Consider the following 27254-nt stretch of genomic DNA (forward strand, 5'->3'; position numbering starts at 1 on the left):
TGAAATAACTGTTTTCAGGCATCACCTGCTGTCAGTGCGGGACTGTAATACCTGAGAGAAGAGAAATAAATGAGGCGAGTCTTACAAATGTTTTAGCTTATTGTCTAGGGATTTAGGCCTTAGCACAGTAAGGGAGAATTCAAAAAGAGCTAGGTTGTGTCACTGAATTGAGAACGCAAAGGATTTCACGGAGGTCAAAGCAATTAGAATTTGGGGACAGAATACAAGACAGGAGACAGCTGCAGAGAGAGAGCTCCAGAGGTCTGCAGAGGGATCTTCTGTGTCTTCGGTGGAATATTGATCTGTGCATGAGTGGGGTTAAAACTCCAAAAGGCCAAGGAAAGAACCACTGGAAAGCTGTAAGCATATCAATTCATGCCATTCATGAATCCATTCAACAACTGAGAATAGCCTGTGTTCTCATCAGCTGTAGTGAAAATAATTTACAGGGCATAGGTGGAGTCTCACAGAGGTATAATCTTTGTATTGGAGCTAAATTAGCTCAATTGAGGCTGCTTTTGGACTCACCCTAACAAAATTTAGAAGCAAGCCATGGATGGAATAAAATTTTATTTGAACTTGCAAGAAAAGGGATACTTGATATGAAATTGTAGAAAGTTTAGAAATGCTATTGCCTGTAGTATTATGGAATGTAGAAACAAATCTATGAACTGAATAATTTAATTAGATTCTCAGACAGAATTATAAAGATGTTTCCTAGCATTTTCTTTTAAAAAATATTTACTTATTTATTTTTATTTTTATTTTTGAGACAGGGTCTCACTTTATCACCCAGACTGCAGTACAGTGGCACCATCTTGGCTCACTGAAGCCTCCTCGACCTCCTAGGTTCAAGCAATCCTCTGCCTCGGTCCCTCAAGTAGCTAGGACTACAGGTGCATGCCACCACAGCCAGCTAATTTTTGTATTTTTTGTCAAGACAGAGTTTCGCCATACTGTCCAGGCTTGTCTGGAACTGTTGGGCTCAAGCGATCCACCTGCCTTGGCTTCCCAAAGTGCTGGCATTACAGGTGAGACACAGCACCCGGCCTAAAAAAAAATTTTTTTTAAAAACTTTGTCTCCAAATTACTTCTCACCTAAGAATTTCCTAGCATTTTCTTGCTATTTATTGTAAAATATGGCATGAGAGAGATAAGTTAAAGGGAGAACTTCTAAATGTAAATGAGCCACAATTTACTGAGTTAGAAAGGAAAGCTATTTGCTATTCCCAGGTGTTCCCGATTAGACAATGATGCTAAAATTAAGAAAAGACTTCCAGGCAAAATCAAATCCAGAGCACGATCAGAAAATGCAGTCTAAAGATGAAGTCAAGGGTGTTATTGTAAGTCCTTTATTAATACCATAGAGAGACTTAAGGTGGTATCTAAACAAACTGCTAAGGTTCTTAAGGACATATGTTAAGGATCCTATAGTTTAAACAATAATTCTACAACTCTTAAGAATGTGGCCCTACTGCCATTTTATGGGAAGCCAAAGGGAGGCAAGGCGTTATTTTCATGAATATGGCTTTTGTTTTAAAAGAGATTGGCGAACTTTAAAAAAATTTTTTTTTATTGAGACAGAGTCCCGCTCTGTTGCCCAGGCTGGAGTGCAGCGAGTGGCCGGATCTTGGCTCACTGCATCCTCTGCCTCCCAGGTTCAAGTGATTCTTCTGCCTCAGCCTCCCAAGTAGCTAGGACTACCGGCGTGTGCCACCATTTGCCTGGCAAATTCTTTTTATATTTTTAGTAGAGAGGGGGTTTCACCAGGTTGGCCAGGCTGGTCTCAAACTCCTGGGCTCAAGTGATCCTCCCGCCTCGGCCTCCCAAAGTGCTGGGATTATGGGGGTGAACCACCGCTCCTGGCTTGGCAAACTTCTTCTTTAAAGACACAGATAGTAAATATTTTAGGCTTTGTGGGCCATTCGGTTGATGTGGCAATTACACAAATCAGCTGTTGCAGGAAACAGCCACAGATAATCCTAAATGAATGAATGTGGTTGTGTTCCAATAAAACTTTATAAAAACAGATATAAGGCCAGATCTGGCCTGTGGGCTATAGTTTGTGAACCCCTGGTCTAAAGGAATAAACTTCAGTAACTTTCATAATGTCACATTTTTTGAAGAAAATTATAGTATTTGAACATTGACAGTCTGAACTAAAAGGAATAAAGGACAGCATAAAATGAAAAGACTTTGGACCTCACCCCTCTTTCCCCCAGACTACTATGGGAAGGAAGTAGGCTAAGAAAACCATTCAGCTGCAAGTAAATGATATTTCTTATTAAAAGAATGGATGAATCCGAGTGTAGAATAAGAACCCAGGAGATGGACCCAAGAGCCTAGGGAGTCATTCTTAGACGTCATTACTGAGTTCCAATCAACGCACTAGCATCATGTGTCCACTGAATTCTACAATTGCTACAGACCAGTGTACCTCTTTTTTTTTTTTTTTCTTTTTCCTCTTGTTTTTGTTCTTTTTGAATAGGATTGTGTATCGAGATTATCCTATGTCTCCTCTGCCTGTAGTTGGGTGACAGGTAACTTGTATCTTAAGTACATAGATGTTCAAACTAAGTAGAACCTTATTTGAAAAAATTTACCCAAGGAATTTAATCTGCACCTTTACCTGATTTTGATAACGCCATCCTAGAGGTCGAGTTCATGTTGCAAAGGAGTCAGACATGGCCAGGGTGACTATATTTTGCATGCTGGACAGGCAGAATCATTGGGGGTCAAGTTGGAGAAAAATGTAGAGAGTGTTTTTCCTGATACCACTTACCCACTGCATGAACAAATGAAATGAAAGTTCATCAGAAGGCAAATTCACCGCTAAGCATATGAGATATAATTGTTCTCAGAAACCAAGCAAGTTCTCTACCTGGCCACCAGAGCTTATAGTCTGGAGGTGTTCTTGACATTTAGAGCAGTTTCCTAAAGGAAAACGGTCTTCTTAATTTAGGACCTATTCTTATTCTATAGCAAGAACATTATTCTCTGGTTTTGACTGAGATCCAGAAATGTCGTATTGTGTTACTACAAAAAAATCAGTGAGGTAGAAACACTGACAGGCTGAGGTGTAAATTTTTATAAAATAATAAATTACCCCCACACAATACAGGTGAGGCTTCGTGGCTTAGCTGGTTAAAGCGCCTGTCTAGTAAACAGGAGATCCTGGGTTCAAATCCCAGCGAGGCCTCTTATTGCTTCCTAAACTTAGGTAAATTCTTGTCACTAGTTAAACCTGACTTGGATTTATACCTAATAATTTCTTCCCCTAAACTTAGGTAAATTCTTGTCACTAGTTAAACCTGACTTGGATTTATACCTAATAATCTCTTCCCCTAAACTTAGGTAAATTCTTGTCACTAGTTAAACCTGACTTGGATTTATACCTAATAAAGCGGCAGACCTTGAATCTCGATGTCTGATGCACTTTGTAGAGAAACATGGTGATGGGTTGGAAATATTTACTATGAATTAGCTCAATCTATGCCAGAGACCAACCATCTAGAATTGAGATGCAATTTTCTACGTTTAAATTTTTGTAGCTACTTTTTGTATTTCTAAGGAACTTACAGCTTCACATAACAGTTTTGCTTTTAATACAATTCAAAAGGAAGGTAAGGAAGGAAATAAGACATATATATTGTATAAATTGAGTGTTGTGATAACTTCCTCCTTGCATGATTCTGAACTCTAGAATTTCACTGAATATATTGAAAAGTGGAGTAACATGACAACATCGTGAGAGGATAAAAAGAACAATTAGTGAAACACCAAAAGAAAACACAAACAAAAACAAAAAACCTAACAAGAGACTGGAAGCAAATGAGACCTGAAATTGTGGATCATTTATTAGACAGATAAAAATAAAAGGATGGAAAAAATTAATCAAACCCTGGATACAGTGTTATGTTTTAGCTGCTCTTTAAAGAAAAAAAAATTATCAGTTATATCTTCAAGTTATCACATTCTACAAATGCCTTCCCTCATAACATTCCTTGTTGCAGTATCGTGCTCAGCTTTTTGCTTCTCCCCATAAGGAATGATTACATTGGATGATTACTCCTTTTGTGAGCATTTAGGAGAAAAACCAGTTACATAATTGATGAGTGCAGTGCGAAATGGAAATATTCCTTGTTTAAGAAAATTAGGAATTTCAAACCAGCAATAGCAGAGCATTAAATCAAGTGCCTGGCCTTGTGCAAATGCGTAGGTCGCATGCCCATGAAGACAGTCCTTACTGGGAAGACGGTCCCGATTGGGAATGAGGTTATTTGTCAAAAGACTGGATTTTAGAGACACCTTAAAATGGGGTGAAATCTAAAGTGATAGTCAATGATATCAAGTACAGCTAGAAGGCTTGACAACTTAAAAGTACTAAATAGGGGCAAGGCACGGTGGCACTTTGGAAGGCTGAGGCGGCCAGATCACAAGGTCAGGAGTGTGAGACCAGCCTGGCCAATATGGTGAAACTGCGTCTCTACTAAAAATACAAAAAGTAGCCGGGCGTGGTGGCACATGCCTATAGTCTCAGCTACTTGGGAGGCTGAGGCAAGAGAATCGCTTGAACCCGGGAGGCGGAGGACAGCCACTGCACCCCAGCCTGGGCAACAGAGCGAGACTCTATCTCAAAAAAAAAAAAAAAAGAAACAAGGAAATGTTACAATATAAAAAGAATTCTTAAAGTCATCATTTTGTTAGTCTTCTCTAACAAAGTAACATTTATTATACAATTCAAGTTACTCTTCTCAAGACAACTCGACCTCCTTCCAAATCCCATCAAATAGCACCAGGCCGGGATCTTTCAACATAGATATATGCTCCTTCTTCCTTTAGCTTCCTGTTCTCTTTGGGCTCCCATGGGGCTCCCTCCTCTCTAAATCTGGTGTAGGAAGAGAGCAAGTCGCATTCGTAGTACTGAGTTACACAGTGTAAACAACTTACAGGCGGGTAGTAATTGATTCGAATGGACGGGGTTCCTAGAGGGGTCGCTGTAAATTTTAGGAAGACAAGCGTTCGCTATAAGTTTTAGGAACACAAAATTTAGTACAGGATACTGTTCCCGCCCGGTTTCGAGCCGGGGACCTTTCGCGTGTGAGGCGAATGTGATAACCACTACACTACGGAAACCCCTATTAAGGAAAGACAGCATCCTGCAGGATCTCATCAGGAATTCTCTGTTGATCATCCTTCCTAGAAATTTGTTTTCTTTCTATTCAAGTCAGTGTCTACCATCGCATTTTAAAACTGCTACAAAATAAGCACCACACCGAGATTAGGAAATATCCAAAACCCAGAAATTGCTGAGTATTTGAGTTCTATGAGTCTTATACTAAAACTATAACCTCAGTAAGATAAATCTCAAACATCTTGGCGCTGACCAGATTTGACGTTTATTTACTTGACGTGATGACTGGAATTTGTCCTTCTGCTTACCTCAGAATTCCTTCTCACTCTCACCCAGCGTCAAAATCGTTGCAAAATTCTACTGAGCTTACATTCAGACTCTATAAAATGTCCTTCTCCTCTGTTGTTGATAGGTCCCTCGTTCAGGCCCTTTATATCTGTTCTTCACGACTCTCCGTAGCGATTCGAGGGTTGACTCTCTGAATCAATTCTCCACCGAGCTTAAAGTCCCAAGCTTCATTTCCCTTCATAAAGTTCCACAAACATAAACCTTTCTTCTTTCTTACATACACATTTTATAGACTTCTTTTTTTAAAGAGAGGTTCTAGATTCACAGCAAAACTTTGAGCAGAAGGTACAGAGATTTCCCATATACCCCCTGCTCCCGCACATGCATAGCTTCACCAAAATTTGCTGTTGTCAGTGTTCTGGACTTTAGCTCTTCTGATAGGTGTGTAGTGATATCACAGTGTTGTTTTAATGTGCATTTCCCTGATAACATATGATGCGGAACACCTTTTCTTTTTCTTTTTTTTTTTTTTTTTGAGACGGAGTCTCGCTCTGTCGCCCAGGCTGGAGTGCAGTGGCCGGCTCTCAGCTCACTGCAAGCGCCTCCCGGGTTCACGCCATTCTCCCGCCTCAGCCTCCCGAGTAGCTGGGACTACAGGCGCCCGCCACCTCCCCGGCTGGTTTTTTGTATTTTTTTAGTAGAGACGGGGTTTCACCGTGTTAGCCAGGATAGTCTCGATCTCCTGACCTCGTAATCCGCCCGTCTCGGCCTCCCAAAGTGCTAGGATTACAGGCTTGAGCCACCGCGCCCGGCCAACGGAACACCTTTTCATATGCTTATTTTTCATCTGTATATCTTGGTTGTTGACATGATTGTTAAGGTCTTTGGCCGTTTTTTTTTTTTTCATGAGGTTGTTTGTGTTCTTACTGTTGAATTTTAAGAGTTCTTTGTAGATTTCGAATAAGAGTACTTTATCTGGTATATGTTTAGCAAATATTTTCTCCTAGTGTGTGGCTTGTCTTTTCATTGTCTTGATGTTATAGTGTTTTTGAGCACTAGCATGTCTTTTTGGCTCTTTCTTAGAATTTCCATCTCTCTGCTTACATTGCCCATCTGTTCTTGCATGTCATCTTCTTTATACATTAGAGCCTTTCCCGTCTTTCTTTTTTGAGACAGAGCCTCGCTTTCTCACCCAAGCTGCAGTGCAATGGCTCACTGCAATCTCTGCTTCACGGGTTCAATCAATTCTCATGCCTTAGCCTCCCGAGTAGCTGGGATTACAGACATGTACCACCAGGCCCGGCTAATTTTTTTTTTTGTATTTTTAGTAGAGATGGGGTTTCAACATGTTGGTCAGACTGGTCTGGAAGTCCTGGCCTTATGTGATCTGCCCACCTGAGCCTCCCAAAGTGCTGGGATTACAGGTGTGAGCCACCTCGCCTGGCCAAAGTCCCTAGCATCTTAATCAGTTGTTTCAAATTTCTGGTCTGAGAATTCCAACATCCCTGTCATATCTGAGTCTGATTCTGATGCTTGCTCTGTCTCTTCTGTGCATTTTTCTTTTTATTGTGCCTTGTTATTTTTCCTTGATAGCAGGATATGTTCCACTGGGTAAAGTGAGGTGCTATAAGCAGGCCTTTAGTAATGTGGTGGAAAGGTGTTGGGGGAATAAAGCATTCTGTAGTCCCACAAGTAGGTCTCAGTCTGTTAGTGATCCTGTGTCTCTGGACTGTCAACTTTAAACATGCTTCCTAGTTTTCCCCCACTTTAGGTGGGACTAGATGGCTAGAGTGGGCTGGAGTTCGTTATTTCCCTTACCGCAGAGCAGTTGGGCTCTGATAAAACCCCAGCAGGTTAGGCTGAGGTTAAATGGTTTCTCCTGAGGGCAGACCCTGTTAAGAGAACAAAATGCTTTGGCCTATTGCAAACTGGTTCTTGCCCACCTGCTACCAGAGGTAGAGGGGATTTTTCACCCATATTCACTGTGACAATCTGGTCAAGCTCCTGAGGTAAAATTAACAAAATTGTGAGGTGAAGATGACTGAGTTCTGAGATTTTATCTCCTAGACTTGGCAATGTTGAGCCACCAACAATTTGCTAATTAGAGTTCAGATTTCCCTGCTCCAGCACTAGTTCACATGGTGTCTGTTATGTGGGTTTCTGCTCTGGTAAGTTGTGATTCTCTGTATTTGTCTTTTCAATTTTGGAAGCAGTGGCTTGCCCTGTGACCTCATTTTTTCTGACAGACATAAGAAGAGCTGGGTTTTCAGTTTGTTCAGGTTTTACTTGTTTTTAGGACTTAGTGATGACTTGTAGCTTCTTACATGCCCAACTGGATACTATATGTATATAAATCTATAGCTTTCTCTCCAAGAACAGTGTTAGCAACTATCAATAAGTTTGGATATGTTGTACTTTATTATTTTTAGTTCAAACTATTTTCTAATTTCTCTTGTAATTTGTCTTTAACCCATAGGTTATTTAGGAGTGTGATGTTATTTTCCCAAGCATTTGGGGATATTTTCCTTTGTTTCTGTTACTGACTTCTAGTTTAATTCTATATTGATTAGAGAACATTCTTACTACTTTTTTTTTTTTAGATGGAATCTCACTCTATTGCCCAGGCTAAAGTACAGTGGTGTGATCTCAACTCACTGTAGCCTCTGCCTTCCAGGTTCAAGTGATTATCCTGCCTCAGCCTCCTGAGTAGCTGGGACTACTGGTGCGGGCCACCATGCCCCATTACCATCAGGTTTTAAAATTTTAAATTTTGAAATAATTATAGATTTACAGGCAATTACAAAGAAAGCAAAGAGAAGTTCCCTGTACCCGTAACTTAGTTCCCCCAATGGCTACATCTTATATAACTATAGTACAATATTAAACCCAAGAATCTGACGTTGGTACAATGTTTGTATGTAGTTCTAGGTCATTTTATCATGTGTAGATTTGTGTAACTATCACTGGAAATCAGAAAAAAAGTTTCATCACCACAAAGATTTCCCTGTGGGTGCCACCACTTAATTAGTTACACTCACTTCCCATGCCAACCACCCCCGCACAACTAATATGTTCTTTTTTTTTCTTTTTTTTTGAGACAGTCTCACTCTGTTGCCCAGGCTGGAGTGCAGGGGCACAACCTCGGCTCACTGCAACCTCTGCCTCCCGGGTTCAAGCCATTCTCCTGCCTCAGCCTCCCAAGTAGCTGGGATTACAGGCACATTCCACCACACCTGACTATTTTTTGTATTTTCAGTAGGCACAGGGTTTTACCATGTTGGCCAGGCTGTTCTTGAACTCCTGACTTCAGGTGATCCACCTACCTTGGCCTCCCAAAGTGCTGGGATTACAGGCATGAACCACTGTGCCAGGCCTAATGTGTTCTTAATCTCTGTTTTTTATTTTGTTTTTAGAATGTTATAGAAATAGGCCAGGTGTGGTGGCTCACACCTGTAATCCCTGCACTCTGGAAGGCTGAGGCAGGTGGATCACATGAGGCCAGGAGTGCAAGACCGGCCTGACCAACATGGTGAAACCCTATCTCTACTAAAAATACCAAAATTAGCTAGCTGGTCGTGGTGGCTCACACCTGTAGTCCCAGCTTCTCGGGAGGGTGAGGCATGAGAACTGCTTGAACCCGGGAGGCAGAGGTTGCAGTGAGTGGAGATGGTGCCACTTCACTCCAGCCTGGGTGACAAAGCAAGACTCTGTCTTAAAAAAAAAAAGGTTGGCCTTTTTCACAGCCTAATGCTCTTGAGATCCATCCAATTTGTTGTATCAACAGTTCCTGCCTTTTAATAGCTGAGTAGTTGTTTATTGTATGGATGTACCACAGTTTCTTTAACCATCTACCTATTGAGGTACATTTTAGTAGTGTGTTTTGCTATTATAAATAAAGGTGTTACAAATAATTGTGATAGATTTTTGTGTAGACATAAGTTTTCATATCATTTTGTGTTGTTATATATTATTGAATATATACAATATATATTGAATGCTACACATGTAGCATTCACATATTTCTGTTTTATAAAATGTCTCTGTTTTATCAGTATGAAATGCCTCCTTTTTTTTTTATTATGTCATGTCTCTATGGTAATACTCCTTGTCTTAAAATCTACACTTTATGTTAATACATATGTTTTACGTTAACTTTTTTGTGGTTAGCCTTTGTGGTTTTTTTGGGGGGGCGTTGTTATTGTTTTTAACTTTTATTTAATTTATTTAATTTATTTTTGAGACTCACTCTCATAAATGGAATGTAGTGGCGCGATTTTGGCTCACAGCAACCTCTGCCTCCTGGGTTCAAACAATTGTCATGCCTCAGCCTCCTGAGTAACTGGGACTATAGGGGTGGGCCACCACACCTGGCTAATTTTTGTATTTTTAGTAGAGACAGGGTTTCACCATTTTGGCCAAGCCGGTCTTGAACTCCTGGTCGCAAGTGTTCCACCTGCCTCAGCCTTGCAATGTTCTGGAATTACAGGTATGAGCCACCACACCCAGCCTAACCTTTGCTTTATCCCTTTACTTTTCTTTTTTCTTTTTTTTTGAGACAGAATCTCCCTCTGTCACCCAAGCTGGAGTGCAGTTGTGTGATCTCACCTCACTGCAACCTTTGCCTCTTGGGTTCAAGTGATTCTTCTGCCTCAGCCTCCCAGGCAGCTGGGACTAAAGGCGTGCGCCACCACACCTGACTAATTTTTGTATTTTGAGTAGAGACGTGGTTTCACCATATTGGCCAGGCTGGTCTCTAACTCCTGACCTCATGATCCGCCTCCCAAAGTGCTGGGATTACAGGCGTGAACCACTGTGCCCAGCCTATCCCTTTACTTTTCTAAACCATTTAATTTACATCCTTACATATTTTTAGGGCCTTTTAAAAATTGTGGCAAGATATACATAACATAAAATGTGTTATTTGAATTAGTTTTAAGTATACATTTCAGTAGAATTAAGTACATTCACATCATCGTGCAACCATCCCCATTATCCATCTCCAGAACTTTTTATCATCCAAAATTGAAACTCTGTATCCTTTCAATAATAACTCCCCATTTCTCTCCACTTTCCTAGCTCTTGGTAACTACTCTTTCTGTCTCTATGAATTTTACTATTGTGGAAATCATATATTTGTCCTTTATGTTTGGCTTATTTCACTTTGAATAATGTTCTCACTCTTTATTCATATATCATGTATCAGCTTGTATCAAAGTTTTACTCCTTTTTAGGCTTTCTGAATAGTCAACAGGTAGAATCAACCAAAATCAATAATGCTGCTGTGAAACACTGGCATGCAAGTTTCTTTTTAAAATTTTAAAATTTTAAATTTATTTTATTTATTTTTTGAGACAGGCAATTACCCATGCTGGAGTGCAGTGGCACAATCATGGCTCCCCGCAGCCTTGACTTCCCGGGCTCCAGTGATCCTCCCACCCACACCCAGCTAATTTTTGTATTCTTGGTAGAGACAGGGTTTGGCCATATTGCCTGGGCTGGTCTCGAACTACTTGGCTCAAGTGATCCTCCTGTCTCAGCCTCCCAGAGTGTCGGGATTACAGGCATGAGCTACAGGGCCAGCTGGTATGCTTTTAATTTCACTTTCTTGCCTACTTTCTGTGGCTAGAACTGACAACACTATGCTGAATAGTGTGGTGAATATGGGCATTTTTGTCTTTTGCTGATCTTGGAAAAAAAGCTTTAGTCTTGCACTACTTGTTTTTTTCTTTTTTTCTTTTTTTTTTTTTTTTAATTAAGAGGGTGTCTCACTCTGTCGCCCAGGCTCGAGTACAGTGGTGAGATCTCAGCTCACTGCAACCTCTGCTTCCCAGGTTCAAGTGATTCTTGTGCCTCAGCCTCCTGAGTAGCTGGGACTACAGGCGCACGCCATGCCCGGCTAATTTTTTTGTATTTTCAGTAGTGATGGGGTTTTGCCATGTTGGCCAGGCTGGTTTCAACTCCTGACCTCAGGTGACCCGCCTGCCTCCGACTCCCAAAGTGCTGGGATTACAGGCATGAGCCACTGTGCTCGGCCAGCCCTTCACTATTGAATATGATGTTAGTTGAAAGTTAATCATAAGTAGCCTTTATGATGCTAAGGAAGTTTTCTTCTATTTCTAGTTCATTGGGTGGGTTTTTTTGTTTGTTTGTTTTTCACGAAAGGGTGTGGGATTTTGTCAAATGCTTTTTCAGTATCAATGGAGGTGATTATGTAATTTTTTTCCATTCTGTTAATGGGGTATATATTACATTGACTGATACTTATATGTTGAATTATCCTCACATTCCAGGAATAAATCCTACTTTTTCATAGTGTATAATCTTCTTAACGTATTGCTAGCCAGGCATGGTGGCTCACGCCTGTAATCCTAGCACTTTGGGAGGCCAAGTCAGCGGATTGCCTGAGCTCAGGAGTTCACAACCAGCTTGGGCAACACAGTGAAACCCCGTTTTTACTAAAATACAAAAAATTAGCCGGATGTGGCAGTGTGTGCCTTTAGTCCCAGCTACTCGGGAGGCTGAGACAGGAGAATTGCTTGAATCTGGGAGGTGGAGGTTGCAGTGAGCCGAGATTGCGCCACTATACTCCAGCCTGGGCAGTAGAGCGAGACTCCCTCTCAAAAAACAAAAACAAACCCAAAAACATTGCTAACTTTAGTTTGCTAGTAATTTGTGGAGAAATTTTGTATCGTACTGCTTCAGTATCCTTACTAGTTATAGGTCTATTCAGATTTTTTATTTCTTTGTAATTACATTTTAATAGATTGTTTTTAGGAGCTTATCCACTTCATCTAGATTATCCAATTTGCTGGCATACAATTGCTCACAATATTCTCTTATAATCCTTTTGATTTCTGTAAATTTGTAATGTCTCTTCTTTCTTTTCTTTTCCTTCCTTCCTTCCTTCCCTTTCTTTATCTTTATTTTTTTCATTACAATCTCTGATTTTAATGACAGTCAATCTCAAGGGAAAGCTATGACCACCTCCAAGTGAAACTTAAAATGGATATCCTATGTGTTTGGCCCAGCTACCATAGACATCTCTTGCCCCAGAGTTCCAGTGTATTTTTTCCTTCTAGTTTTTTGGTTCCTCTCTGCCATTGCACCAGCCTCAGGTCCACATAGGATGCTCTCTGCTGAGTATTGCCTTGAGTTACTTCTCCCTCTCATGTTCTAGCTGATGCTACTCATGATCACAGTATCACCTGAGTAGGAAAGAGGATGCTAGAGGTAAAAAATGCTACCACAGCATTTTGTTTGTTTATAAAATGTTAGACCCTTGTCCCCTCCATTTTTTCCTCTCTCATATCTAAATTTTGAGACCACTGGCCTCTAACAGTCTGTAGTAGGCCTAAGTTCAAGGTGTCATATGCTTCTCTGGTGCCTGTTTGTGAGCCAAATAGAGAAACACTATGCTAGAGAGAGTGCTGACCAGGAAGATCACATCAAACCAATGGGGACAGAAATTGAACTGCAGTTCTCCAAGGACTTCAGTAATCATGGTGCAGTATTCTAGAGGCATATTCATTCGGATCAGCAGCGCAGAGGAGACAAAGTACATGCCCATTATCTGTGCTAATAGCAGGACATTGACACTGGAGGACTTACTGCTAGAGATGGCATAAAATAACTTGGTATGAGTGATCAGCAGTCCTCTGATGGATGTGGCGATGATTATTCCAACAACAATGGAGGAAATGTGTTGGGACCAAAACTTCACATCACATTGGATTCCCAGATAATTCACAGTGATCTCAATGACTCTTGTGACAGGATCCATTTTCCCAACTCGATCAAAAACAATATTGATTGTTGCCATGAAAAATTTCCAAACACAGTAAACAGAGAAAAAGTAACCCAGAAAATTAAAATATTTCCCTTTGAAGGTTTTGGAGTATTCTGTTCTCTCCTTGGTAGCATACAGATCAGCTGTTTCCAGAAAAAGCTGCCTGCTTAGTTCTTCCAAAGCATCCACTTCCTATTGAATAAGTGGTAATACTTTTTATCATTCCCCAGAACCCTGATGATTTGTTATGTACCTCCCCCTTCTGGAACATTGTTCTCTGTGCCATTGCCATCCTTTTCTTTTTGGTTATGATCATATCCATGGTTTGGAGCAGTCACTATTCTAGGGCTAGAATATCTGTGTCAGTCACATTCCTGAGGAAGTAAGACATGAAAGTGTATGGGCAGTAGACAGCACCAAATCCAGCAAGGAGAGCCCTGAGAGTAACTCCAATCACACCAACCCAGCTGATGAACTGTTCTATGGATAAGATCCCATGTTTTGGGCTGAGAATGGGAAAGGAATCTCCTAGTTTCCAGAAGAAATAGCTAAAGGTCAACCACAAGAGACAGGAAAAAAGCAGTTGTTGTTTATGCACTAAGACAGAGGAGATAAAAGTAGTCGGATGTTGCCCACAACAAAATAGCCAGTGTAAAAACGCACCATGAAAACCAGGATCAGTAGAATTACACACAGGTTCATTTTCCAGTGAAAATAACGAGAGCTGCTACTCAATACTCCTAAGATTTCAAACATGATGAGCTCAAACATAGTGCAAGAAAATGCAAACATCACAGAGAAGGTCACCCGTGCAACATACTGACGCACCTCATAGTTCTTAAACAATTGGCCCATGAAGAAAAGCCACCCAAATTAAAAAAAAAAAAAAAAAAAAAGTATCTGGGAGGTAATCATGATGCTGGAATCTATCAGGAAGCCTATGGTGAAGTGTAGGGAGGGCTCCTGCCTCCATTTCCCACTTCCAAGGCCGCGGCTCCCTGGGGCCACCGGCCTCTCACACAGCCGGCATTCGCCCAGGTGCCGCCTGCGGCTCGTCAACCTGACGCCATCAAGCTGCGCCTCAGCCAGCCAATCAACGGCTATGTCCTGAGCTTCCCGCCTCGGGTTCAACGTAGGTAGAGCAGACACCTCCACTTTCATTTCTGATTTTAGTCTTTTGAGTCTTCTCTCTTCTTTTTTTTTTTTTTTTTTTTTTTGAGACAGAGTCTCACTCTGTTTCCCAGACTTCAGTGGCGCGATTTCGGCTCACTGCAACCTCCGCCTCCTGGGTTCAGACGATTCTCCTGCCTCAGTATCCTGAGTAGCTGGGATTACAGGCGCCGCCACTATGCTCCGCCAACTTTTGTATTTTTAGTAGAGACAGGGAGCTCGCCATGTTGGCCAGGCTGGTCTCGAACTCCTGACCTCAGGTGATCGCCCACCGTGGCCTCCCAAAGTGGTACGATTACAGGCGTGAGCCACTGCGCCCGGCCCTCTCTTCTTCTTTTTTGGTTTATTTAGCTAAATATTTGTCAATTTTGGTGAACTTTTCAAATAACCAACTTTTGGTTTCATTGATTTTCTATATTGTTTCCAGCCTGTCCTTTCCAATGGCCTGCTTTTCCTGACAGCCTGCCCTATGGATTTAGCACTTACTAGCCAGGTCCACAGTTGCATAAGCCAATTCCTTAAAAAAAAAAAAAAAAGCTCTCATATATAAATATACACCTGGATGATTCTCCACAAACCGAATAAACCCAGCCTACCACCACGCAACTCAAGAGCACTCCAAGTTCCTTTCCACTACTGTGACTCACCCCCTTCAACCAGTGCGAAGGCAAGGTCTTGCTTTGTAGTCCAGGCTGCAGGGCAGTGGCGTAATCAACTCACTTGAACTCCTGGGCTAAAGTAATCCTCCCGCCTCAGCATAAGCCACTAAAGGCCAGCTAATTTTTAATTTTTTTTTTTTTTTTTTTTGTAGAGATGGGGTCTTACTGTGTTGCCAGGGCTGGCTTCTAACTCCAGGACTGGCTTCTAACTCCTTGGCTCAAGTGATCCTTCCGCCTCAACTCAGGCGTGAGCCACTGCGCACCAGATCGCTGAAGCTGGATTGTATAGACATAGCTCCCTTTTTTTTTTTTTTTTTTTTTTTTTCTTGAAACGGAGTTTCCCTCTTTGTTGCCCAGACTGGAGTGCAGTGACGCGATCACGGCTCACTGCAGCCTCCGCCTCCCGGGCTCAAGCGATTCTCCTGTCTCAGCCTCCCGAATAGCTGGGATTACAGGCGCCCGCCACCACGCCTGGCTAATTTTTGTATTTTTAGTAGAGACGGAGTTTTACCATGTTGATCAGATTGTTCTTGAACTCCTGATCTCAAGTGATCCACCTGCCTCGGCCTCCCAAAGCGCTGGGATTACAGGCGTGAGCCAACGCGCCCGGCCAGCTCCTTCTATTCTGAGATCTTCCAGAGTATTTTTTTTCTGTCGTATAGAGGTTACTATTTTGCCTAACAAGCAAAAGGTTTTGGGATCAAAAATATGATGCCTTTTCTTTTAGTCATGTTGCTTCTGTGAGTCTCTGTTTGAACCGATAGAATCTTTGCATATTATTAAGCATAAACACGGAAAGACTTTTTGTATTCTCTCCTTGATCTTGAGTCATCTCAGGAACCTTTGTCCCTTCTTTGTCCTGAGCTATGTTGTTGAACCCTGAATCCATTACCCTCTTTACTTTTTTTTTTTAGATAGAGTCTCACCTTGTTGCCACGGTTGGAGTGCAGTGGAGCGATCTCGGCCCACTGCACCCTTTTCCTCCCGGGTTCAAGCGATTTTCCTGCCTCAGCCTCCTGGGATTACAGGCGCGTGCCACCACGCCCAGATAATTAGTAGAGACCTGTTTTCGCCATGTTGGCCAGGCTCGTCTTGAACTCCTGACCTCAGATGATTCGTCTGCCTCAGCCTCCCAAAGTGCTGGGATTACAGGCACGAGCCACCGCGCCCGGCCGCTCCCTTTCTTTTTACTCTGTGTTTGCATGCTTTGAGAGGCCCAGGTGGTGCCTACCGGAGTAGGTGCCAATGTGCAGGATCCCATCTGTGCAATGCAGGTGAGTCTGGCTTCCTTGGAGTCCCGAGAGCAGACTTTTGTCAACAGTTTTCTGCAGTTTCCTTGGGGATCTCGAAAAAGGAACAGGGCTCCGTTTTGAGCAAAGTGGGGAACTGGACATTCTTTTTTTTTTTTTTTTTTTTTTGAGACGGAGTCTCGCTCTGTCGCCCAGGCTGGAGTGCAGTGGCCAGATCTCAGCTCACTGCAAGCTCCGCCTCCCGGGTTCCCGCTATTCTCCTGCCTCAGCCTCCCGAGTAGCTGGGACCACAGGCGCCGCCACCTCGCCCGGCTAATTTTTTGTGTTTTTAGTAGAGACGGGGTTTCGCCGTGTTAGCCAGGATGGTCTCGATCTCCTGACCTTGTGATCCGCCCGTCTCGGCCTCCCAAAGTGCTGGGATTACAGGCTTGAGCCACCGCGCCCGGCCGGAACTGGACATTCTTTACCCTGAATGACAGAAAGGAGTTTTCAAGAAATAGATACGTGGCAACCTCATGTGGATGTGTGAATTGATACTTAGAAACTGTCAAGGCTTTAAAGAAATTATATCCCGGCCGGGTGGGGTGGCTCCTGCCTATAATCCCAGCACTTTGGGAGGCCAAGACAGGCGGATCACAAGGTCAGGAGTTCAAGACCAGCCTGGTCAACATGGTGAAACCCCGTCTGTAGTAAAAATACAAAAAACAGTTAGCTGGACGTGGTGGTAGTCTCCTGTAGTCCCAGCTACTCGGGAGGCTGAGGCAGGAGACTGCTTTAACCCGGGAGGTGGAGATAACAGTGAACCAAGATCGTTCTGGGGAGACAGAGTGAGACTGTCTCAGAAAAAAAAAAAAAAAAAAAGAAAAAAGAAAAAAAGAAATTATGTATTGGCCTGGTCTCTATGGGGACCCCTAATATTGGCATTATTAGCACGATGCTCTAATCAAGTAAGCTGATCAGTTTTAACTAAGAAAGTTTTCTTTTCTTTTTTTCTTTTTTTTTTTTTTTGAGAAAGAGTCTCACTCTGTCACCCAGGCTGGAGTGAAGTGGCCTGATCTCGGCTCACTGAAAGCTCCGCCTCCCGAGATCACGCCATTCTCCTGCCTCGGCCTCCCGAGTAGCTGGGACTACAGGCACCAGCCACCACGCCCGGCTAATTTTTTGTATTTTTTTAGTAGAGACGGGGTTTCACCGTGTGAGCCAGGATGGTCTTGATCTCCTGACCTCGTGATCCGCCCGCCTCGGCCTCCCAAAGTGCTGGGATTACAGGCGTGAGCCACCGCACCCGGCCTCCTTATGCTCTTTTAAATGTACATACTGTACCAAGGTGGAAGAGAACATGTATTTGTATTAGACTGTATTTGCACTTCTAAAAACCTCTGAAAAGAGAGCAGGAAATTCATGACAATGGTAGCCTGTTTAAAATGCTAGAAACTGTACTTTGACATGATAGCATGTGAGAAAAATAAATAAATAAAATTACAAAGCTGGGAACTGGGCAGATGAGAAAGAGGAAGGTGAGAGTACCTGCATTTTTTTTTTTTTTTCTATACTCAGGATGTTTGAACCAAGTGAATGTGTTACTTATTATAAAAATTAAGCCAGGCAGGGTGTTATGTACCTATAATTCTAGCTACTTGGGAGCCTGAGATAGGAGTATAGCTTGAGCCTACGAGATCGAGACCGCTTGGGCAACCTAGCAAGACCTTGTCTCAAAAAAACTTTTTTTAATTAATAAAATTAAATAATTTAACAAACACTGTAAGCATATAGTAAAGTGGCAATAATAGTCTCTGGAGTGGTGAATGAAGCCAAGTTATTTATTCAAAAAATAATCTAAGAAAAAACTGTAGACATATAATAAGCAAGGCAGTAAACCACAGGCATCCTCCCTAAGGGTGTTTGCAATAGTGACAAGGAGCCACTATTCTCCAACTAGGAAGGAGACTCCACTTGAAAAGCTAGAGAACAGTGATTCACAGAAGTACTTTGATGTGCAAGAAAGGTAAGGCAAAAAGGATAGGAGTCTTCCCTAATGGCGTCCAAGACTGGCTTTGGACATCCTATTAAGTGAGACCTGGGAATTTTAGGAGAATCACTGGATTGAACAAAAATTAGACCTAGGCTGGGTGCGGTGGCTCATGCTGTAATCCCAGTACTTTGGGAGGTTGAGGCAGGCAGGCCACTTGAGCCCAGGAGTTTGAGACCAGCTTGGGCAACATGGTGAAACCCTGTCTCTACAAAAAATAGCAAAATACTATCCAGGAGTGGTGGCCTGTGCCTATAGTCCCAGAATCTTGGGAGGCAGAGGGTAGGATTGCCTGAGCCCAGGAAGTTGGGAGGTCAAGGCTGCATTGAGCCATGATTGTGCCACTGCACTCTCGGCTGGCCACACCTGTAATCCCAGCACTTTAGGAGGCCAAGGAGGGTGGATCATGAGGTGAGGAGTTCAAGACCAGCCTGGCCAAGATGGTAAAACCCCATCTCTACTACAAATACAAAAATTACCTGGGTGTGGTGGCAGGTGCCTGTAATCCCAGCTACTCAGGAGGCTGAGGCAGAGAATTGCTTGAACCTGGGAGGCTGAGGTTGTAATGAGCCGCGATTGTGCCACTGGACAGCCTGGGTGACAGAGTGAGACTCTGTCTCAAAAAAAAAAAAAAAAAAAGAATAGACCCACATGGAATGTCTTTCTATGTTAATTGGATCTATCAGTAGTGACCTGGACCTGTGAATCCAGGGTGCATACATGACTCAGGGAGTCAGATCCACAAGACACTCATGCTCTGATTCCAGCTTTTGGAATCCAGCCCTTGGAATCAAGAGTAGTGGCCTTGATTAGCTCCAGGACTTCACAAGGATGCAGAGGAAATTCTCTCACCCCAGCTAGCACCTTCTCTAAGAATTTTCTGGGCCAAATTCAAACAAGTGAAACAACAGAAACTTGCTCCTTCAAATCTGTGAGTTTTGGATTTAGAGATTGGATTTTCTGTGAGGGAGCTGCAAACAAAATAGGTTTTTGTCTTTGTATTTCCTTATTAAAACAAGTAACTTACAATCATTTGGATAGACTTTACTGACACAGGTGAGGTGTGACCTGGGGATTATGGAAGGTGGATATGGAAAGAGAGAATTGCTTCCTTTATTATAGTGAAACTTTACATGACAATGATGGTTTAATGCAGTCTTAAAAGAAAATGGAGCCGGGTGTGGTGGCTTATGCATATAATCTCAGCAGTCTGGAAGGATGAAGCAGGCGGATCACCTGAGGTCAGGAGTTCGAGACCAGCCTGGCCAACATGGTGAAACCCCGGCTCTACTAAAAATGCAAACATTAGCCTGGCGTGGTAGCAGGCACCTGTAATCCTGGCTACTGAGGAGGCTGAGGCAGGAGAAGAGCTTGAACCCGGGAGACGGAGGTTGCAGTGAGCCCAGATCGCGCCATTGCACTCCAGCCTGGGGGACAAGAGCGAGACTTCGTATGAAAAAAAAAAAAAAAGGAAAAAGAAAATGAAAACTTTCAGCCGGGTGCGGTGGCTCACGCCTGTAATCCCAGCACTTTGGGAGGCCGAGGCGGGCGGATCACGAGGTCAGGAGATCAAGACCATCCTGGCTAACACGGTGAAACGTCGTCTCTACTAAAAAATATAAAAAAAAAATAGCCCGGCATGGTGGCGGGCGCCTGTAGTCCCAGCTACTCAGGAGGCTGAGGCAGGAGAATGGCGTGAACCCAGGAGGCGGAGCTTGCAGCGAGCGGAGATGGAGATCTCCCCACTACATTCCAGCCTGGGCGACAGAGCCAGAATCCGTCTCAAAAAAAAAAAAAAAAAAAAAGCATAAGTGAAGGGGGCAAGCCCCTCCACAACTGTGGGCGTTTCTTGTCAGGTGGAATGAGAGACTTGAGAAAAGAAATGAGACACAGAGACAAAGTATAGAGAAAAAAAGGTGGGCCCAGGGGACCAGCGCTCAGCATAAGGAGGACCTGCGCCGGCACCGGCACCTGTCTCTGAGTTCCCTCAGTATTTATTAATCATTATCTTTACCATCTCGGAGAGGGGGATGTGGCAGGACAATAGGGTAATAATGGGGAGAGGGTCAGCAGGAGAACATGTGAACAAAGACCTCTGTGTCATAAATAAGTTTAAGGAAAGGTGCTGTGCCTTGATGTGCATGTATACAAACATCTCCACAAACATTTCCGTGCATTAAAGAGCAGCATTACCGCTAGCACGTCTCACCTCCAGCCCTAAGATGGGTTTCTCCTATCTCAGTAAATAGAACATACAATTGGGTTTTACACTGAGACATTCCATTGCCCAGGGACTAGCAGGAGACAGATGTCGTCCTCTATCTCAACTGCAAAGAGGCCTTCCTCTTTTACTAATCCTCCTCAACACAGACCCTTTACGGGTGGGCTCGGGGGACGGTCAGGTCTTTCCCTTCCCACGAGGCCATATTTCAGACTATCACTTGGGGAGAAACCTTGGACAATATCTGGCTTTCCTAGGCAGAGGTCCCTGCAGCCTTCCGCAGTGTATTGTGTCCCTGGGTACTTGAGATTAGAGAATGGTGATGACTTTTAACAAGCATACTGCCTTCAAGCACTTGTTTAACAAAGCACATCTGGCACAGCCCCAAATCCATTAAACCTTGAGTAAACACAGCACAGGTCTCTGCAAGCACAGGGTTGGGGGTGGGGTTACAGATTAACAGCATCTCAAGGCAGAAGAATTTTTCTTAGTACAGAACAAAATGGAGTCTCTTATGTCTACTTCTCTCTACATAGACACAGTAACAGTCTGATCTCTCTTTTCCCCACACATAAGGAGGGGCCAGGCCCAGTGGCTCACGCCTATAATCCCAGCACTTTGAGACATCGAGGCGGGCAGATCACTTGAGGTCAGGAGGTTGAGAGCAGCCTGATCAACACGGTGAAACCCTGTCTCTACTAAAAATACAAAAATTAGTCAGGCATAGTGGCAGGCTCCTGTAGTCCCAGCTACTCAGGAGGCTGAGGCAGGAGAATCTCTTGAACCAGGGAGGCAGAGGTTGCTGTGAGCCGAGATTGTGCAACTTCTAAATAAACAAATAAAAACTGTTCTATTTTGTATATATGGCATAATTTATTTAACTGATTACTTAAGATAAATAGCTTTTTCTTAATCTTTCTATTACAAATAATATCAAGTGAATAATTTGAACATAATGGTTATGCCTGCAAGCATCCTTTGTACACACGTGAAATGCACATCAAGGGACATATGATATATGCATTTGAAATGTTGATGGATTCTGCCAAATTGCCCTCTGCAGGGGGCTGAGCGTGATTTATTTCTCTGTGGTGAGCACAATAAAACAGGATCCTGGCCATACTCAATATCACACTTGCACAATATTAGATTATCTGTTGCAACTATGAAGCAAAATTAGGCAATCCATGAAGACTGTAGAAGGATAAAAAGTGGTTGGGTGTGGTGGCTCACGCTTGTAATCCCAGCACTTTGGGAGGCTGAGGCTGGTGGATCACCTGAGGTCAGGAGTTTGAGACCAGCCTGGCCAACATGGTGAAACCCCATCTCTACTAAAAATACAAAAATTAGCCCAGCGTGGTGGCAGGCACTTGTAATCCCAGCTGTTTGGGAGGCTGAGACAGGAGAATCGCTTGAACCCTGGAGGCGGAGGTTGCAGTGAGCCAAGACTGCACCAATGAACTCCAGCCTGGCCAACAACAGCGAAACTCCATCTCAAAAATAAATAAATAAATAAATAAATAGTAAGGTATTCTAGCCATGAATAATGCTTGAAAGATCATGCTGTACAAATAAAAAACTCTGATCTCGGATTGACCTAGATGAGGTTGTAGGCCAAGGCAAAACTTACGCTTCTACTGCAGAGATTGAACCCTGCTTCATACAAAACAAAGGATACTTGAAACTGTACTAACGCTAGGAAGAAAGACATGATGACAAGCTAAGAGTGTCAATTGTCAGGGCAGGCATAGTTGGAGTTCTGGGGTTTTTCTGAGGACAGAATTACTGGGAAATTCACTGATCTCCCCCACATGCAGAATAATCTGCCATCAGATTCTATAAAACAAGTTTTTCTACTTTACTTTGAAACTCTGAAAAAGACAGCCCCACAAAATATTATCACATTGCAGAAAATTTTGCTAAATCATTAAAGTAAAAGAAATGTTAATTAACAGTAAATAACTTGTTAAACTTAAATTTTCCGTCTGCTCAAAATACCTTCCCTTCTGCTTCACCACAAGTTTACTCAAATTTTAGATATACCTCAAGAATCTTCCCTGGGAGGTTTCCTCAGAGCATTGTGAGTTAGATGTCCTTCCTCTGATTTATCACGAGAAAAATATTATATGTATGAATTTCTACATGGAATAAAAGTAGGATTTAATTCTTAAAAATATAGATCTTAGATTTTGCTGTACAGGTATTAAGTGAGTTTTTATTTTTGCATAGCTTTTTGTCTAGAACCCAGTAATCCCACTTCTAGGAATGTCCCTCAATGACATTTCAGCTTATCATTCTAGTGGATTAAATGAGACTAATCATTGTAGTGATATGGGGTAACAAAGTTGAAGCAACCTGCATGTCTGTCGTCAGAGTAGGTGGGTATACACTTCATGCTGTGCAGTAGTCACAACTAACGAAGCAGCTGCGTATGCACCAAGATGGTAGATTTTTCAATGTGAAGTAAAATCTAAGAAACGAAAACCAAAAGATCAAAACAAACAAACAAACCAAAACAAAAAGCCCAATACCAAGGTTAAAATTATAGCAATACGTAAAAAGCAGATTGAGTGAGACGATAGCTGAATGGGAATGGCAGGGAACTGTGTGAGAATCGGAAGAAGCTGAGTCAAGTGGTCCTAATTTTACCTGTTGTAAGATAGTTGCGTAGCACTGTCCCCTGCCCTCTTGCTGACCTGGAAGATAACCAGTCACAGGCAGCCCCCTGGCCCCATCTCACTCCACAGTCTCTCCCTGTGAGCATTTCTCTGCAGAAAAATGCTGGAGGTCTCCTGGGCACCTTCCTTATAAAGTGGGTTTTAAAAGTCATTCTCTGTAATCAAGAAGTGAATGTCTGCGTGCGTTGAAAGGACAGAGAAACAGTCATAGGACTGTATAACAGTTTTGAAATTGAAATCAAATTTCTGTGTGTTCTGCCCGAGGTTTATTGGCCTGGCATTTGTGAGATTTTGTGTCCCTGGGGAAAGCCTTCCTGGATCTTGAGTCTAGAGTTTTGGTATTTTCAGTTTTGATAACGTGGAATGTATAAGGAAAGGGGAAAAGCGCCGCAAATATGGCAATGGTTGTTATAGGAGTTTCTCTAGAGTAGTGGTTCTCAAGTTCACTTCACCCTGGAAGGACCCTCCGTCTGAAACTGGGCGGAAATACCTCCCGGATTCTTCCCACTCCCCTCTCTATTTCAGCTTGGATAACTTGTTTCATTGAACTCCACCTCAGCTGAAGGAGCCAATGTCCCAAGAGAAGGATCGCTGTGGGGCCCTAACTAATCTCAGTCTCTATGCTGATGTGACGCAGGTTAGTAGCCTAAGGCACCACCACGTTACAGGCCCCACTTGCTGGTGAGCCTGGTCACCTTCTCAATTAGGAAAGAGTGAGGCTCTCAAGGTTTTTGTTGTTGTTTGTTTTTATTGGGGGTGCGGTGGTTAGACAAAGTCTCTCTCTGTCCCCAGGCTGGAGTGCAATGGCAGGATCTTGGACCACTGCAGCCTCTGCCTCCCGGGCTCAAACGATTCTCCCATCTCAGCTTCCCCAGTAACTGGGACTACATGCGTCCGCCAATTTTTGTATTTTTAGTAGAGACGGGGGTTTCGCCATATTGCCCAGGCTGCTCTGGAACTCCTGAGCTCAAGGGATCCTGCTGTCTCGGCTTCTCAAAGTGCAGGGATTACAGGTGTGAGCCACTGTGCCCAGCCTCTCAAGGTTTATAAAATGGAACAGAGCTCCCTTTTGAATCACAACAGCATATTTTGTTGGGGTTTTTATTATTGATTTTGTGTATGTCACGTAAGAATTTTTTGCTGGATATTTGTAGTGTGAATATCTTCTTCCTACCTGTGTCTGAGAAACAGCTTAATGGTGTCTTGTGATAAAATTGTTAATTTTCACAAAGTTAAATTTATTTCAATTTTGTTTACTTACTTTTTATCTCCCTATGAAATATTTGTTTCCCCAAGGTCATGGAAATAGGCTATGCTCCACCCCCCCCCCACTTACATAATCATTTACCTTTTATTTATTTATTTTTATTTTATTTTATTTATTTACTTTTTTGAGCCATCATGGCTGACCACAACCTCCATCTCTCAGGTTCAAGCGATTCTCCTACCCCAGCCTCCTGAGTAGCTGGGATTACAGGCTCCGGCCACCACACCCCGCTAATTTTGTATTTTTATTAGAGAAGGGGTTTCTCCATGTTGGTCAGGTTGGTCTCGAACTCCCGACCTCAGGTGATCCCCCTGCCTCAGCCTCCCAAAGTGCTGGGATTACAGGCGTGAGCCACCGTGCCTGGTCACATCACTTACCTTTTATTTTTAGGAATATGATCAAAAGACCTGAACAGGCACTTCCAAAATAGAATATGTCAATGGCCAGTAAGCACATAAGCAGATGTTGTGATATCAATAAAAATTTGCTTATTTATTTTAACCAGTGGCGACCAGACAAAAGACCTCAATTGTCTCTGGAAACTTTATTTTCTTGCCAGAAATCTTTTCAAAACTCTTCTGTGAAGGTTGTGTTTGTCTGGGGGAGGGGTGAAGTTGTGGTTTGGGATGAGTGCAGATGAAGGAGTTAAGACAAGGTTTCTGCCTTCAGGATCTTCAGGAATATCTGTCCTTTAATCAGACTGCTTAACCTGATTTGGCTGATCCCCCTTTCTTTTTCAGTTCCCTCCATCCCTCTAATCCCCATCACCTAAAAAGACCTCCAGAGACTTAGTTCATAGCTGGGCTTGATCTACATCTCTTTGCTCCAGACATTTCTGCTCTGTGTCAATGCCAGCCTGCATCTGTCTGGGATGTTGGGTGGGGTAGTAGAGTGGGATCAGTCACTCTAGCCATAAGGTCTCCTAGGTTGGGCACTCAGCAGTTGCCATCAGTGTCCAATGATTATGGGGAGACTATTCTTAAGTGGGTTAAATGGGCAGTCACACAGTTCTGTACGTGAGGTGGTCTTCAGAAATTCAAGACAGTCAGGAGCTGGGGGAGAGAGCTCAGCCTTTTCTGGGGTTGCAGTGGTGCAGGTATGTACTAGATTTGTGGCGCCCTAGATTTGCTGGGACAGTGGCAGGATTTATCAGAATTGAGGAATGAGAGAAAGAAAATATTTTAAATTTTTGTTATTTGATGTGGGTTTATTTTTGTTTTTTGTATTTTGTTTTTGAGATGGAGTCTTGCTCTGTCACCCGGGCTGGAGTGCAGTGGCAGGATCTTTGCTCACTACAAGCTCTGCCTCCCGGGTTCACGCCATTCTCCTGCCTCAGTCTCCCGAGTAGCTGGGACTACAGGCGCCCACCACCACGCCTGGCTAATTTTTTGTATTTTTAGTAGAGACGAGGTTTCACCCTATTAGCCAGGATGGTCTCGATCTTCTGACCTTGTGATCCGCCCACCTCAGCCTCCCAAAGTGCTGGGATTACAGGCGTGAGCCACTGGGCCCGGCCTGATGTGGGTTTTATTATACATTTTGCTAGAAAGAGTAAAGGTCAATTTTTCTTTTGATTTAAGAAATGTATTTTATTGTAGTAAGAGCACTTTACATGAGATTTCTGTTCTTAACAAATTTAAATGTATGCTATACAGTTGTCCCTTGCTTTGTGGGGGAGATTGATTCCAGAACCTCACGCATATTCCAAAATCCCTTCATAGTCAAGTCCTGCGATTGGCCCTCTGAAACCTGCCCCACCTACATGAAAAGTCAGCTCTCCCTTTGTGCAGGTTTTGCATCTTGCCAATACTGCATTTTTGATCTGCAAATTTGGATGAAAAAAATCCATGTATAAGTGGACCAAGTGCCCAGCCTGGGTAATATAGCGAGACCCTGTCTCTACAAAAATAAAATGTTTTTAAAAAAATATGAAACAAACTGAATGTCCACCATCAGATGAGTGGATGAAGAAAATGAACCTTGACTGGGAGTAGTGGTTCATGCCTGTAATCCCAGCACTTTGGGAGGCCGAGGCAGGCAGATCACCTGAAATCAGGAGTTTGAGACCACCCTGGCCAACATGGTGAAACCCTGTCTCTACTAAAAATACAGAATTAGCTGCATGTGGTGGTGCACGTCTGTAGTCCCAACTACTCGGGAGGCTGAGGCAGGAGAATCCCTTGAACCAGGGAGGCAGATGTTGCAGTGAGCCGAGATTGCGCCATTGCATTCCAGCCTGGATGACAAGAGTGAAACTCCATCTCAAAATAAAATAAAATAATAATTTAAAAAAATGAACCTCAAGGATAGTATGTGAAGTGAAATAAGCCATCAAAAGAACAAATTAATTCTATTTTAGATTAACCTTTATTAATCTTAATTTGTTAACTACTTAATTCTACTTGGGATATCTAAAATGATCAAACTCAGAATTAAAAAGAATGGTGGTTGCCAGGGGCTTGGAAGAAGGGGAAATAGGAAGTTGCTAATCAACAAAGTTGCAGTTATACATTGTGTTAGTCTGTTTTCACACTGCTAATAAAGACATACCAGAGACTGGGTAATTTATAAAGGACAGAGGTGTTATGGACTCACAGTATCATGTGTCTGGGGAGGCCTCACAATCATGGCAGAAGGCAAAGAAGAAGCAAAGACATGTCTTACACAGCCGCAGGCAAGAGAGCTTATGCAGGGGAACTCCGTTTATAAAACCATCAGATCTCCTAAGACTTACTCACTACCACAAGAACAGTATGGGGGATACTGCCCCCA

The 27254-nt window shown here is 42.8% G+C and overlaps 1 long non-coding RNA gene, 2 other non-coding genes and 1 pseudogene across 4 annotated transcripts; 1 reads left to right on the forward strand and 3 right to left on the reverse strand.

Annotated features, from left to right (window-relative positions):
* Positions 1–2465: 2465 nt before the first annotated feature.
* On the reverse strand, positions 2466–4500 carry LOC110742971. The gene is made up of 2 exons (XR_002521307.2): positions 3396–4500; positions 2466–3328 (listed from the first exon to the last, which is right to left on the reverse strand). It is a non-coding gene; the product is annotated as an uncharacterized LOC110742971 (long non-coding RNA).
* TRNAT-AGU lies at positions 3126–3199 on the forward strand. The gene has a single exon. It is a non-coding gene; the product is annotated as a tRNA-Thr (tRNA).
* Positions 4501–5063: 563 nt separating the features above from the next.
* On the reverse strand, positions 5064–5136 carry TRNAV-CAC. The gene has a single exon. It is a non-coding gene; the product is annotated as a tRNA-Val (tRNA).
* A 7218-nt stretch (positions 5137–12354) lies between these two features.
* On the reverse strand, positions 12355–14302 carry LOC101015678 (annotated as a pseudogene). The gene has a single exon (XR_160534.5). The product of XR_160534.5 is annotated as a Golgi pH regulator-like (transcript).
* Positions 14303–27254: the final 12952 nt, after the last annotated feature.

Source organism: Papio anubis, chromosome 6 (genome assembly GCF_008728515.1).
Source record: "Papio anubis isolate 15944 chromosome 6, Panubis1.0, whole genome shotgun sequence".
In the NCBI taxonomy this organism is placed as follows: Eukaryota; Metazoa; Chordata; class Mammalia; order Primates; family Cercopithecidae; genus Papio; species Papio anubis.